At 53.6% G+C, this 12,089-nt stretch overlaps 1 pseudogene; it reads left to right on the forward strand.

Moving 5' to 3' along the window:
* The window catches only part of LOC144252334 (endothelin-converting enzyme 1-like), a 35,101-nt pseudogene extending 23,277 nt beyond the window's left edge, over positions 1-11,824 (forward strand).
* Positions 11,825-12,089: the final 265 nt, after the last annotated feature.

Below are 12,089 nucleotides of genomic sequence, written 5' to 3' on the forward strand. Positions count from 1 at the left end.
GCAGCCAGAAGAGGTCTGTCTCCCTGGAGTTCTGGGGGGAAGCACAGGCCTCTGATGGCGCCACCTCTCAGCCAGGCCTTGGGAGAAGGAGGACTGGGCCCAGTGACCCTCTGCGCTCGTGTTTTCCAGACCTGCCTTCCTCGCTGGAAGTTTTGCGTGAGTGACACGGAAAACAACCTGGTCTTTGCCCTGGGCCCCACGGTTTGTCAAAGCGACCTTCGCCGAGGACAGCAAGAACATAGTAAGTACCTCCCCTGTGGACAGAGTGGGCATCGCATCTGCTGGACCACCCCCACCCCGCTGCCAGCCTGACAGCTGACACTCTGCTCTGCCCTGGGCCTTTCCTGCTCCAGGCCACAGGATCCTGGGGCCTTCTTTAACTCAGAGGCCATCTTCTCAGGCTGCAGGGTATGACTTACTAAATGACTTCCGTGGTTGAGGGCCAGGCTAGTTTGTGTTATTTAATTTGATCTTCCCAGTGACCCCACGAGGCTACCACAGCCATCTCCACCTCCTGGGGCTGTGAAGGACCCCACCAGGTAATGTTGACCTGGAAGTGACATTTTTCTTACTCTGAGGGTGACAGAATTATTCGGGCAGGTAGAGGATCATCATGGCTGAGTGCTGGGGAGACAGCCAGCCCCCAGCTCAGATTCTGGCTCTGTCACTTGGCTGGGCGACTTGAGCGGTGTTCTCCCCTCACCTGGGACATGAAAGGGGTGTTAAATTGTTAAGGTGAGATTGCAATAAATCACCAAGTGGATCTTAAAGGAAGAGACAGGCCAAGGGCCAGGCTGCTAGTCCACACCCTTCCACCCCCTCCCAGGGTTCGAGCACACCTTTTTTAGTCCAAAACCATCTTAACGCATAAGTGGCTGTTGCTATGACTCAAAACCATAAACAAACATCATAAGATCTAAAATTATAAGCAGTAAAGAGGGTGGGCCAAAACGTCCCTAGTCAAGGACAAGTTAAAGAATGGCTACTAACATCTAGACAGTCCACCTCTGACAGGGTAGATTGTCCAAGAAAAATGGGAACTGAAGAGGGGACACTTTTACGTTGTATAAGAATTGCCATCTGTGTCACCTAACATGCTATGCTAGGCAACCACTCGCTGATGGGTGCAGAGGCAGAGCTTTTCCATGGGAGAAGCATTTCTTACATGATGTGGAGTCTCAGGGCAAAATGGAGTCTGTGTGGTCATTGCCCACACAGCCTGGCCATAACAAAATGAGATGCTACACGTAAAGAACACCTAGCCCAAAATAAGCTACAGTCAATGGCAGCAATTGTTTATCACATCTGCTGAGGCAGAATCTGAATCCAGGTCTGTCTGGCCCCAGCCCCACGGCTCTTGCCTTCCCCTTCCCCAGAATCCTTCCATCTTCTATCTTTGGCCCCCGGGTCTGCCCATGCATCGTCACCCTCAACAGCTGCCATTTGCGCCCTGAGTGTGGCCTTTCTGAGTGCTCCTCAGATCAAGTTCTCTGGGTATTAAAGCTCTATTCCATCAAAAAGGATCCCATCAGCCTGGGAGAGGCCATGTCTTCTGGATGGCTCCAAAAGAGTACTCCACCATGCTAAAGGCTCCGAAAAGTCCTGCTGTGGACCTTTCTGCTTCCCCAAGGCACATCCAAGCTCATTCGACCACAGAGACCAGTGCGCGGAAGGCCCGTCTCATCTCGCAGGATGTCCATGTTAGGAACATGGTCTGGAAGCACAGCCGTGGCCACCCTCTTAGCCCGCTCTGCAGAACCTGAGGCCTTGAGCCCACCTCAGTTTGACCTCGGGTCCAGTGTCATCCTGCCTGGGGCACTGGTTGCATCCAGGGGGCCAGTGCCCAGAGCTGAGGGTGCAACATCTGTCTCCTCAGGCCAGCGAGATAATCCTGGAGATCAAGAAGGCCTTTGAGGAGAGCCTGAGCACGCTGAAGTGGATGGATGAGGACACCCGGAAGTCAGCCAAGGAGAAGGTGAGGCCGGCCGCCCGGGAGCTCGGGCACCCAGGCTTCCTGCACCGGGCGAGAGCAGCAGAGAGAGAGCAGGGCTAGGAGAGGCCAGCCTGTCCCCTGGGCACGCATGGATGCTGTCCTGCCTTGTGACCAGTCTAGCAGGCTGGGGGGACAGCCTGAAGCCCAGTGTCACACATCTCTTGGCTGAAGGTGGACAGGCAGGAGAGCACACGCAAGAGAGGTGGACCAAGCCACTGTGGTGCCCGCTCCCTCCACAGCTCCCAGTTCCCCAGCAGTGGGGGACAGAGCCTCAGAACCTCATCACCTGCCAAAGGTTCCAACACTTGAACTTTGGGGACACATTTGGAACATAGCAGCTTCCCTTGGGGAAGCAACATTTAATCAGAAACCCAAAAGATTAACTGGGGGCTGGGATGGTGGCTCAGCGGTAGAGCACTCGCCTCGCCTCTGTGAGGCACTGGGTTCGATCCTCAGTACCACATAAAAGTAAAAAAAAAAAGATATTGTGTCCACCTATAACTAAAAAATAAATATTTTTTTAAAAAAAGATAAGTTAGGCAAGGAGGGAATGTTTCCAAAAAGAGATGTGAAAGTCCTAAGTGGGGAGGTGCCTGATCCCCCGCCCCTTGACCTGACCCTGAGCCCAGAGCCCACAGAGCTGGAGCCAGCTGGCCAGCATCGCGGGTGCTCAGTTCTGTGTCCCTCCCATCTAGGCGGACGCCATCTACAACATGATAGGCTACCCCAACTTCATTATGGACCCCAAGGAACTGGACAAAGTGTTCAACGACGTGAGTGGCTTACGCCCTGCCATCCCAAGTGCCCACATGGGGAGGGGCCAAGGTTGGCTGGATGCCCAGGGCTTCTGGAGGCAGGGAGACTGATCTGGCATCATGACAGCCATCAGGGGATTAGCTCAGCGGGAGAACGCTGGCAACGCATCATGACTCCAACTGGTTCAACCCAAGCACTACATAAAACGGGGGGCAGGGGGGCTGGGGTTGGCTCAGTGGCAGAGTGCTTGCCTCACACACGTGAGGCCTGGGTTCGATCCTCAGAACCACATTAAATAAATAAAAAAAATAAAGATATTATGTCCATCTACAACTAAAAATTTTTTTTTAAAAAAAAGGTCTTGGGGAAACAGATCCTAAAAGGTGCAGGACTACCTGACCCTGAGCCCAGAGCCCACAGGGCTGGGGTCAGCTGGCCAGCATCGCAGCCCTAAAACACCACAGGGTGGGTAGAAATGTGAAGCCCCTCACACCCCCGCTCCTGCTCCAGAGCGGCCACCTGTCTTCAGGGTTGTACCCCGACCTCCTCAGAGAAAACTTGGACCTCAAATTTTGACCTTGAGATGGGGATGGGAACGAGGAGGCAGCCATCCCAAATGCACGGTGACGCTCCGCTGAGGTGGAGGGGGATTGCTGCCTCCCTGCTTGCTGCCAGAACCTTCAGCACATCACCCCTTTAAGTGGGTTGTGATTTTGCCCCAAATGATAGTTTCCTATCTTCTCATGAGTGAAATTTCTGAAATTCAGGCATTTTTGAAATTATAATAACCTCTCATCATGGTTCTATTTAAAACCTAAGACTATTAAAATTACTTCTGAGAATAGGAGACTCATTCTGCAGCCATGTTTCTTGAGAATAATTTCAGACACCCCAGGGTCATCATGGTGCGAGACCCAGAGTCTCCTGGAGATAGCTCAGGCAGGGCCCACAGGACAGGGGCCTGCCCCTGAGGGCCCAGTGTTTTATCGAAGCCCTTGGGTACACCATAAAGATCTGGAGTGGACCTGGGGGAGGGCTTTGCACCTGTCAGGAGCTGAGAGGCCTTGCCCAGGGGTAGGGGTGTGATAACACCTGTCCCCTGACATTTCAGAGCTAGATTACAGCGTGGTTCATTAAATCTGTGCTGTCCAATTTGTTAGCTACCAGCCATGGGGGGCTATTTAATTCATCAAAACTTAAGTTAATTAAAATTTAATTACACTAGCACATTTGAGATGCTCGGTAGCCACCTGTCACCAGAGTCTACCATATTGTCCAGTGTGGGTATAGAACACACGGAGAACACACCCATCATCACAGTCCTGCAGGACAGTGATGGAGATACTTCTTGCCCAAGGGAACCACTGCCGGGCATCCTGCAGCACTGTGACACTGTGACACTGTCAGGCACCTGAAGGAGACAGTTGTTGCTGGGCCCAGCAGGTTAGAGGCCTCCGGAGGGGTGGAGCCTGCAGCTCCAAGCCCACACTCTGGCCCTGGGCCTGCCGACCCATCCCTTCACCTCAAGTTTCTGAGTTTCCTCTGGGCGTGCTCCCATCCTGTGTCTCTGCTTCTTTCTTCAGTACACGGCAGTTCCAGACCTCTACTTCGAGAACGCCATGCGATTTTTCAACTTCTCATGGAGGGTCACCGCTGACCAGCTGAGGAAAGCCCCCAACAGAGACCAGTGAGTCCCCCAGGCCCGGCCAGGAAGGCCTTGGTCCCCCGCCATGGGGATGCACCCCGCTGAGCTTGCCTTCCCCACCCACTGTCAGGTGCCAGGTGTGACTGTCACAGAGGCCCTCTTTTCAAATTAGAAACCAAAAGCCACTGGGTGCGGTGGCTGAGGCAAGGGGATCGCAAGTTCAAAGCCAGCCTCAGCAACGGCGAGGCCCTAAGCAACTCAGTGAGACCCTGTTTCTAAATAAAATACAAAAGACGACTGGGGATGTGGCCCAGTGATCGAGTGCCCCTGAGTTCAATCCCCAGAACCCTCTGCAAAAAAAGCCAGAGTAGAGCCCATCCTGGCCCCAGTCTGTGTGCCGCAGTGCCCAGCCTGTTGGCAGAGTGAACCTGGCCTCTGAGGCCGAGGAGGCCTGGCACCACATCCCAGCTTCATGGCCTCCGCATTCAGAGCCTTCATTTCATTATCTTTGAAGTAGAAGGGAAGGGAACTGTTTCTGGGGTCATTGAAGCAATCCAGTGTGGGAACTGGGGAGAGCCAGGCCCTGAGAGGAGGCCCTCTGCATGGGTGAATGTCCCATAACTCCTCACAAACAGGAGCGGTGGTTTCTCCCACTGTCTCCCTGAGAGCTGGGGAAGGTTCTAGATGGGCGCTGATAACCAAGCACATGAACACACTGCAAATCCCACTGTGCATCAGTGTCCCTTAGGGAGCAGTTTCAAAAATATTCTCCTAGGATGAGGGTGTAGCTCAGTGGTAGAGTACAGCCTAGTACTTGAGACCCTGGGTTCCCTCCCCAGCACTGCCAAAAATGTGGGTGTGGGTGTGGAGGTTGCCTCCTGACATTTTGTTGTTGTTGTTGTTGTTGTTGTTGTTATGGTGGTGTTTGGTTGTGGGGGCTTTTGCAGCGGGGGTAGGGAGTTCCTGGGGATGGAACCCAGGAGTGCTTTATCACTGGGCTAAATTCCCAGCCCTTTTTTAATTTTTTTATCTTGAGACAGGGTTTGACTAAGTTGCTGAGAGCCTCACTAGGTTGCTGAAGCTGGCCTTGAATATGTGATCCTCCTGCCTCTACCTCCCAAATTGCTGGGATTACAGTTGGGCACCACTGCACCTGGCCATAGCCTAACTTCTACCCCAGATCTTAAGTCAGAATAATCTGGAGAAAGACCCTTCTTTTTAAAATGGTCTCCCCAGGAAAGTTAGATGTAGTCAGCCCGGTACTAGTCCCTCCACTCCTGAAAAAGGATAAATCTTACCAAAAGTCAGAACAAGTCCTCTTTGCCTCTGGCGCCCTCTTGTGGGCAATGGAGGTTCAAACATCCTTTTCCTCCAAGTTTTCCATTGTCAACCAGGGTCCCCCTAACAAACAAGAAGGTAGGTGGGCCTTCACCTTCAGAATATGGCACAGACACTACTGCCAATTTACCTGGCTTTTTAAATTTTAGATTAAAATTTTTCACTTAAACTTGTCTTCTAGCCAGACACAGCAGTATTCATCTACAACCCAAGCTACGCAGGTGGCTGAGGCAGAAGGAGCCAAAGTTCAAGGCCAGCCTAGGCAATTAACAAAGTAAAAAATAAGGGCAAGGGATGAAGCCCAGTGATAGAGCACCCCTGGGTTCAGTCCCCAAGGAAGGAAAGATTAATGCAGTGTGGAAAATCTGAACCAGTCATGGTGGTGCACACCTGTAATCCCAGTGGCTCGGGAGACATGGGCAGAAGTTCAAAGCCAGCCTCAGTAAAAGTGAGGTACTAAGCAACTCAGTGAGACCCTGTCTCTAAATACAATACAATATAGAGCTGGGCTGAGGCTCAGTGGTCATGTGCCCTGAGTTCAATCCCCATTAGCCTCCTTGCCCCCCCCCAAAAAAAATACAATATGAAAAATCTGAAAACTTATCCATGAACTTTTCATACCCTGTACACTAAAATCATTGATCTATCTTGCACTTTTTGGATTTTTTACATAATCATGGCCTCATGCATTGGTCCTTTGGAAAATAGCGTTTTGCCAGGCATGGTAGCACACGCCTGCAATTACAGCAGCTACGGAGGCTGAGTCAGAGGGATCATGAGTTCAAAGCCAGCCTCAGCAACTTAGCAAGGCCCTAAGCAACTCAGCAAGACCCTGTCTCTAAATACTATATTAAAAAGGGCTGAGGATGTGGCTCAGTGGTTACACACCCTGGGTTCAGTCCCCAGTATGAAAAAAAAAAAAAACAGGAAAGAAAAAAAAAATCGTGGTTCCACTAAGATTTACAGATTTTCCACTCTCATATACTGCAGCCAAAAAAAATTTTCTTTCACATTAGTTAACATCATAGTTGACCTCCTGAGAAAAGTACTATCAAATTCATGATGGTCAATACAAGTTTCCCAAAATTTAATTTTTTCTTTAAAACTTTAGTTTTTTTGAAACCTAAGATTTTTATCATTGGTAATAAATGACAAAATGTGAATTATTTCCCCTGAGGTGCTAAGCTTCCCTTTTCATTTTCAAGAACATGTCTGCCTAGTTGCCCAAGTCCAAAATTCCATGGCTGGTCAGTCATCCGAAGAGGATGAGAGAGGCCTGAAGCACCACGTGGGTATTTCCCCATTGGTCACACGGGATATTAAAGACTGGTACTTGGGGGCCGAGATTTAATGGGATTAATAGTTAGGCTACTTTTTCCTGGATGTTGTCAATGAAAATGACTGGATGGTTTGTTTTGTTTGGAGCACCTTCTGGGGAAGGAGAGGTGGCCGCTAGGACTTGCCTGGCTCCCTGCCCAGGCGGCATCAGTGTCATCCACGGTTGCTTTTGTACCATGATGCACATCTCAACACATGCAAAGGCAAAGTGTCTCAGTGTTATAATGAAGATAGTTTTGACATCATAAACCAGAGGATCTTGGGGACTGTCCACAGACCACACCTTAGAACAGTTTCTAGACACATTTCAAGCCTCAAAAATAACCTCAGTTCAATATCTGATGGTCCCTCTTGCTGTCTGTGAGCGCCTCGGTGTGGCATCCTCTGAGGTGACATCTCTGATTTATAGACATTCAGGTGTTTTCTAGTTTCCCCCTCAGAAACAGTGCTGCCCGATGTCCTTGTGCTGACTTGGGCCCGGGGTCAAGGAGAACCCACTGGAGTTCCACTCTGCCCACCGCCTGGGCTCTCTCGTACCTGTTGCTTGCAGGTGGAGCATGACCCCGCCCATGGTGAACGCTTACTACTCACCCACCAAGAATTAGATGGTGTTTCCGGCTGGGATCCTGCAGGCGCCCTTCTACACCTGCTCCTCGCCCAAGTAGGCCATCTCTGGTGCTGGTGCCCCGATGGGTTCCCCACCCCTCAGCCAGCCCTGTGTCTGCAGCTGACCCTGACAGCCATCTTACTGAGCCATCTGCGCCCCGGTGGCCAGGTGGCCTAGGATTGCAGTGTTGTGGGTACAGAGCGCAGCAGCCCCCGTCCCCTGCCTTCCCTCCAGGGGTCTCTGGGGCCAAAAGCTCCTGCAACTGGGGAACGTGGCACAGTTGTGCAGTCAAGAGCCCCATGTGGGAAATACTGCTGTGACGGTGGCTTAGAGCAGTCACAGCCAGGGAGTTGGCAGGTGAGGGCGCTGTCCTAGAAGCTGGACTCCTGGGATGACCGTGTGGAGCTTGGAAAGAGGTGCTGGCCCATTCCCAGGCTCCGTTTGCTTTAAAGCTTAACTGCTAGTCTGTGGGAGGGGAGAGTGATCCTCTAGAGTGTCCAGCACGTGCATGTCACCCACAGGGCACAGCTGGCTCCCTTAGACTGCCCAGCCTCCCACTGTCTCCAGGGCTGTGTCCCACAGAGCCCAGAGAGACTCTGCTACATCTCAGGCCCAAGAAGTGAGGGCCACATGACAGGGCAGGAGCCAGAGGCCTTGCTTTCACTTTGCGTTTTTCCCTCCAGGGCCTTAAACTTTGGTGGCATTGGTGTCGTCGTGGGCCATGAGCTGACTCACGCTTTTGATGATCAAGGTACAGGTTCCTTGGGGTCCCTCCAGACAGAGCCCATCAGCTTCTTAGCCCCGCTGCCTCTGCTCCCTGGGACTTAGCTTTGGAGAGAAGGACCAGAGTCTAAACCCTGGCTCAGCCGCTTGCCAAATGCTCTCAACTCGGCAATTTACGTCATTCTCCAAGCCTCCTTATCTACAAAATGGGTGCAACAGATCCAGGTGGGGGTGGAGAGGATCGTGTGAAGACTATAGAAACCACCTTCTGCAGGGTGCTGGGTGCTCGGTGCTCAGTGGGAATCAGAGACGTGGAAGTCACACCCTCCTCAGCAGCTAATGTCCAGGGTCTTCCTCAACTGCCCCCTGCTTGGGGACAAGAAGGAAGTGGCAGAGACCCTGGAGACCAGGCCTGTCATGTGCTCCTGATTCTGTCAACTCCACTGGCCCCTTGCTGGCCTCCATTCCTTGGGATCCGAGGCCCTTGGCCAGTGGAGATCCACCCCGCGCCTCGAGCCTTTGCACAGCCGCCCGGCCGCCTGCCTGGCCACTTTCCCCCACCCTCTCCCACTCTGTCTGGCCCGTCCTCTGGCCCTCTGATGGGCATCCTGTCCCTGTGCAGGCTGGAGGGTGGGGGTCAGACAGAGGAACCCACTTGTCACTGGGAGGGAAGAAGAGCGATAGCAGGGACAAGTCCCTCGGTGCCACTCCTGCGCTCCGACCACAGGGCAGAAGTATGATAAGGACAGGAACCTCCGGCCCTAGTGGAAGAACTCCTCGGTGGAGGCCTTCAAGCAGAAGACGGAGTGCATGATGGAGCAGTATAGCAGCTATAGCATGAACAGGAAGCCCGTGAACGGCCGCCACACCCTTGGGGAGAACATCGCAGACAATGGGGGCCTCAAGGCGGCCTATCGGGTGGGTCTACTCCCCCTGTGCACCTATCCAGGTCCACATCTGTCCAGATGCCTCATCAGTAGGTCAGCGTAGACACGCCTGGCAAACTGCAAGAGTGCTGTGCCTCAGTTTCCTCATCTGTCGGTGGGGATGGGGAGGACATGAGCACTGACTGTGGATGCAGAGCCTGAGCCGGGTGCCCAAGGCCTTCTGCTCAGAGACCACCTGCCTGAGAGACTCGGGAGAGAGTCAGGGTGGGATCCACCTGCAGAGCCGGCCCCTTCTTACTTTTGAGGGGGAACCCACTGCCAGGTAGGGCAGCAGGGCCCAGGAGGACACTGAGCACAGAGCCAGTTCTGGGTTCTGATCCTAGTCTAGAGTAAGTGGCTACCATCTGAGCTCATTGGCTTGGCTCTGAGCCCCTGACCTGCACCCTCAGGTGGCCAGAGGTGAAAGCAAGTGACTCAGACACAGGTCCCAGCCGGAGAGGCAGCCTGGCAACTCACCAAGGAAAAAAGGGCCAGGGGCAAGGGGTGGTGGAAGGAGTGGGAAGCAAGGGCCTCTGTACTGAGAAAGGAGCTTGGTTCTATTCTGGTGACAGTGGGAGCCACTACAGGGTCAAACAGGAGACATAATCTAAATCCTTCTTTAGGGCAGGTCTGCAAGCCCGCAGCCCGTGGGCAAATCCAGCCCCAACCTGTCCCTGTAGGTTTGGGGGACCTGGCCACACTGTGTCCACAGGTTGCCTGTGGCTACTTTTGCACTCTGAACGCAGAGGAGGATAGTTCAACATGGACCCGTAGCCCCAAAGCTGGAACATCTACTCCAGCCCTCACGGAGGAGGTCTGCCAACACCCGCCCTAGACGGTTTGCCACATGAGGAGGGGACCAGGCTTGTGTCCTCGGTTCCTCTGAGTCAGGGCGACCCGTTGGAAGCTGTTGCGTGGTTACCCAGGCAAGAGACCGTGTGGAACAGGGGGAAGGGTGAGGAGGGTCAGATTCGGGTGTTTGGCTTGGCTGGAAGAGTTGGGGGGCACTCTGGATTTTGAGCCTGAGTAACTAGGAGGGTGGTGGTGCCATCGTATGGTGGCAGGTTTGGTGAGGGTACCTGTGTGTGTGACTAATTCCTTCTGTGCCATGCTGAGTTGGATGTGACCTTGGGTGTCCAGCTAAGGCAGTTGAATATCCAGATCAGGGAAGAGGCTGGCGCCAAAATGCACATTGGAGAGCCATCGGCATTGTATGGCGTTTTAGGCCTTGGGGTCGATTGCACTCCCCTTTAGGGAGGGAGCAGAGAAAGGGGAGGGATCCTCCAGGCTGAGCCGAGGCCCAGACCCCAGAAACCAGCCCCGGCCTGCACACTAGCCCCTCGCCCCTGTGTCTTGGCTGCCCTCAACCTCTGGCCTTCTCTCCTCCCAGGCTTACCAGAACTGGGTAAAGAAGAATGGGGAGGAGCAGACCTTGCCCACGCTGGGTCTCACCAATAACCAGCTCTTCTTCCTGGGGTTTGCACAGGTGAGTTCATTAGGGGAACACCAGCTCCGATCACCAGCTCCCTAACTCATCAGACCATCTTCATGTTATTACCCTGTGAGGAGGTGAGCTTCCTGTCATTAGAGAGATTCAAGGAAGGGCCAAGAAAGAATACTAGTATCCTGTATGTGGTGGAGTAGGCCCCTCCTGGTTCTGGGGTTCTAGAAACTTCTTAACATAGCCAGACACTGTAATGTATGCCTATAATCCCAGCTCCTTGGGAAGCTGAGACAGGAGGATCACAAGTTCGAGGTCAGCCTCAGCAACTTAGCAAGACCCTGTCTCAAAATAGAAAATGAAAAGGGTTGGGATGTAGTTCAGTGAGAGACCAGCCCTGGGTTCAGTCCCCAGAACCGGGGGAGAAAGAAATCAAGACCCACCAAGTCGGCACTTGAGTTGGCCTTCAGTTGATTCCCAGAGCTGCTTCTTGAGAGAGTGTCCTGCCCAGGAAAGATGAGATCTGGACTAAATCCAAGATTTGTAAAATAGAGTTTGGGCAGAATCCCAGCCTGGTACATTGGCATCAGACAGAGACCCGGCTCTGGCTGAAGAGACACAGCTCGGTGACACCTGTGTCAGAGAGGGGCACGGGCGCACACCAGCCTCCCCTCCGACCCACCCACGGGCCTTCCTGACTCCTTGGGGTGTGAGCACCAGGCGAGCGCTCATTCCACCCCTGCACAGTGACCCCAGCTTCTCCCCCTTTTTCCCTCAAAGGTCTGGTGCTCTGTCCGCACGCCCGAGAGCTCCCACGAAGGCCTCATCACCGACCCCCACAGCCCCTCCCGCTTCAGGGTCATCGGCTCCCTCTCCAATTCCAAAGAGTTCTCAGAACACTTCCACTGCCCCCTTGGGTCACCCATGAACCCTCGTCACAAATGTGAAGTCTGGTAAAGGGCAGAGCACAGAGAGCCAAGACGGAGGAGAGGAAGGGGCTGAGGACGAGCCCCGAGGGGAGGCTGCCGAGTCCGCCCCTCCTTCCAGCCCCTTGGCCGCCCAGGGCCCCTGCCCCGAACTGGAGGGTTTGCAGCCGGCACTGGGCCAGGTGGGGGTCCTCCACATACCCGAGTTGCTCCCCTGTGCAGACCGGCATCCCAGTGTGCACCAGCTCCAGCGGGCATTCGGGTATCAGGCTGGTGGCTCACCAGGCCTGGGCCCCACAGCGACAAGGGCCGGGGGACACAGCCCCCTCGCCCACATCCAGCACCACATAGACCACAATTACCACAGTGTCAAATGCTTTAAGATATTTTGGGGGG

This window comes from Urocitellus parryii, unplaced genomic scaffold, assembly GCF_045843805.1.
Source record: "Urocitellus parryii isolate mUroPar1 unplaced genomic scaffold, mUroPar1.hap1 Scaffold_40, whole genome shotgun sequence".
Classification (NCBI taxonomy): Eukaryota; Metazoa; Chordata; class Mammalia; order Rodentia; family Sciuridae; genus Urocitellus; species Urocitellus parryii.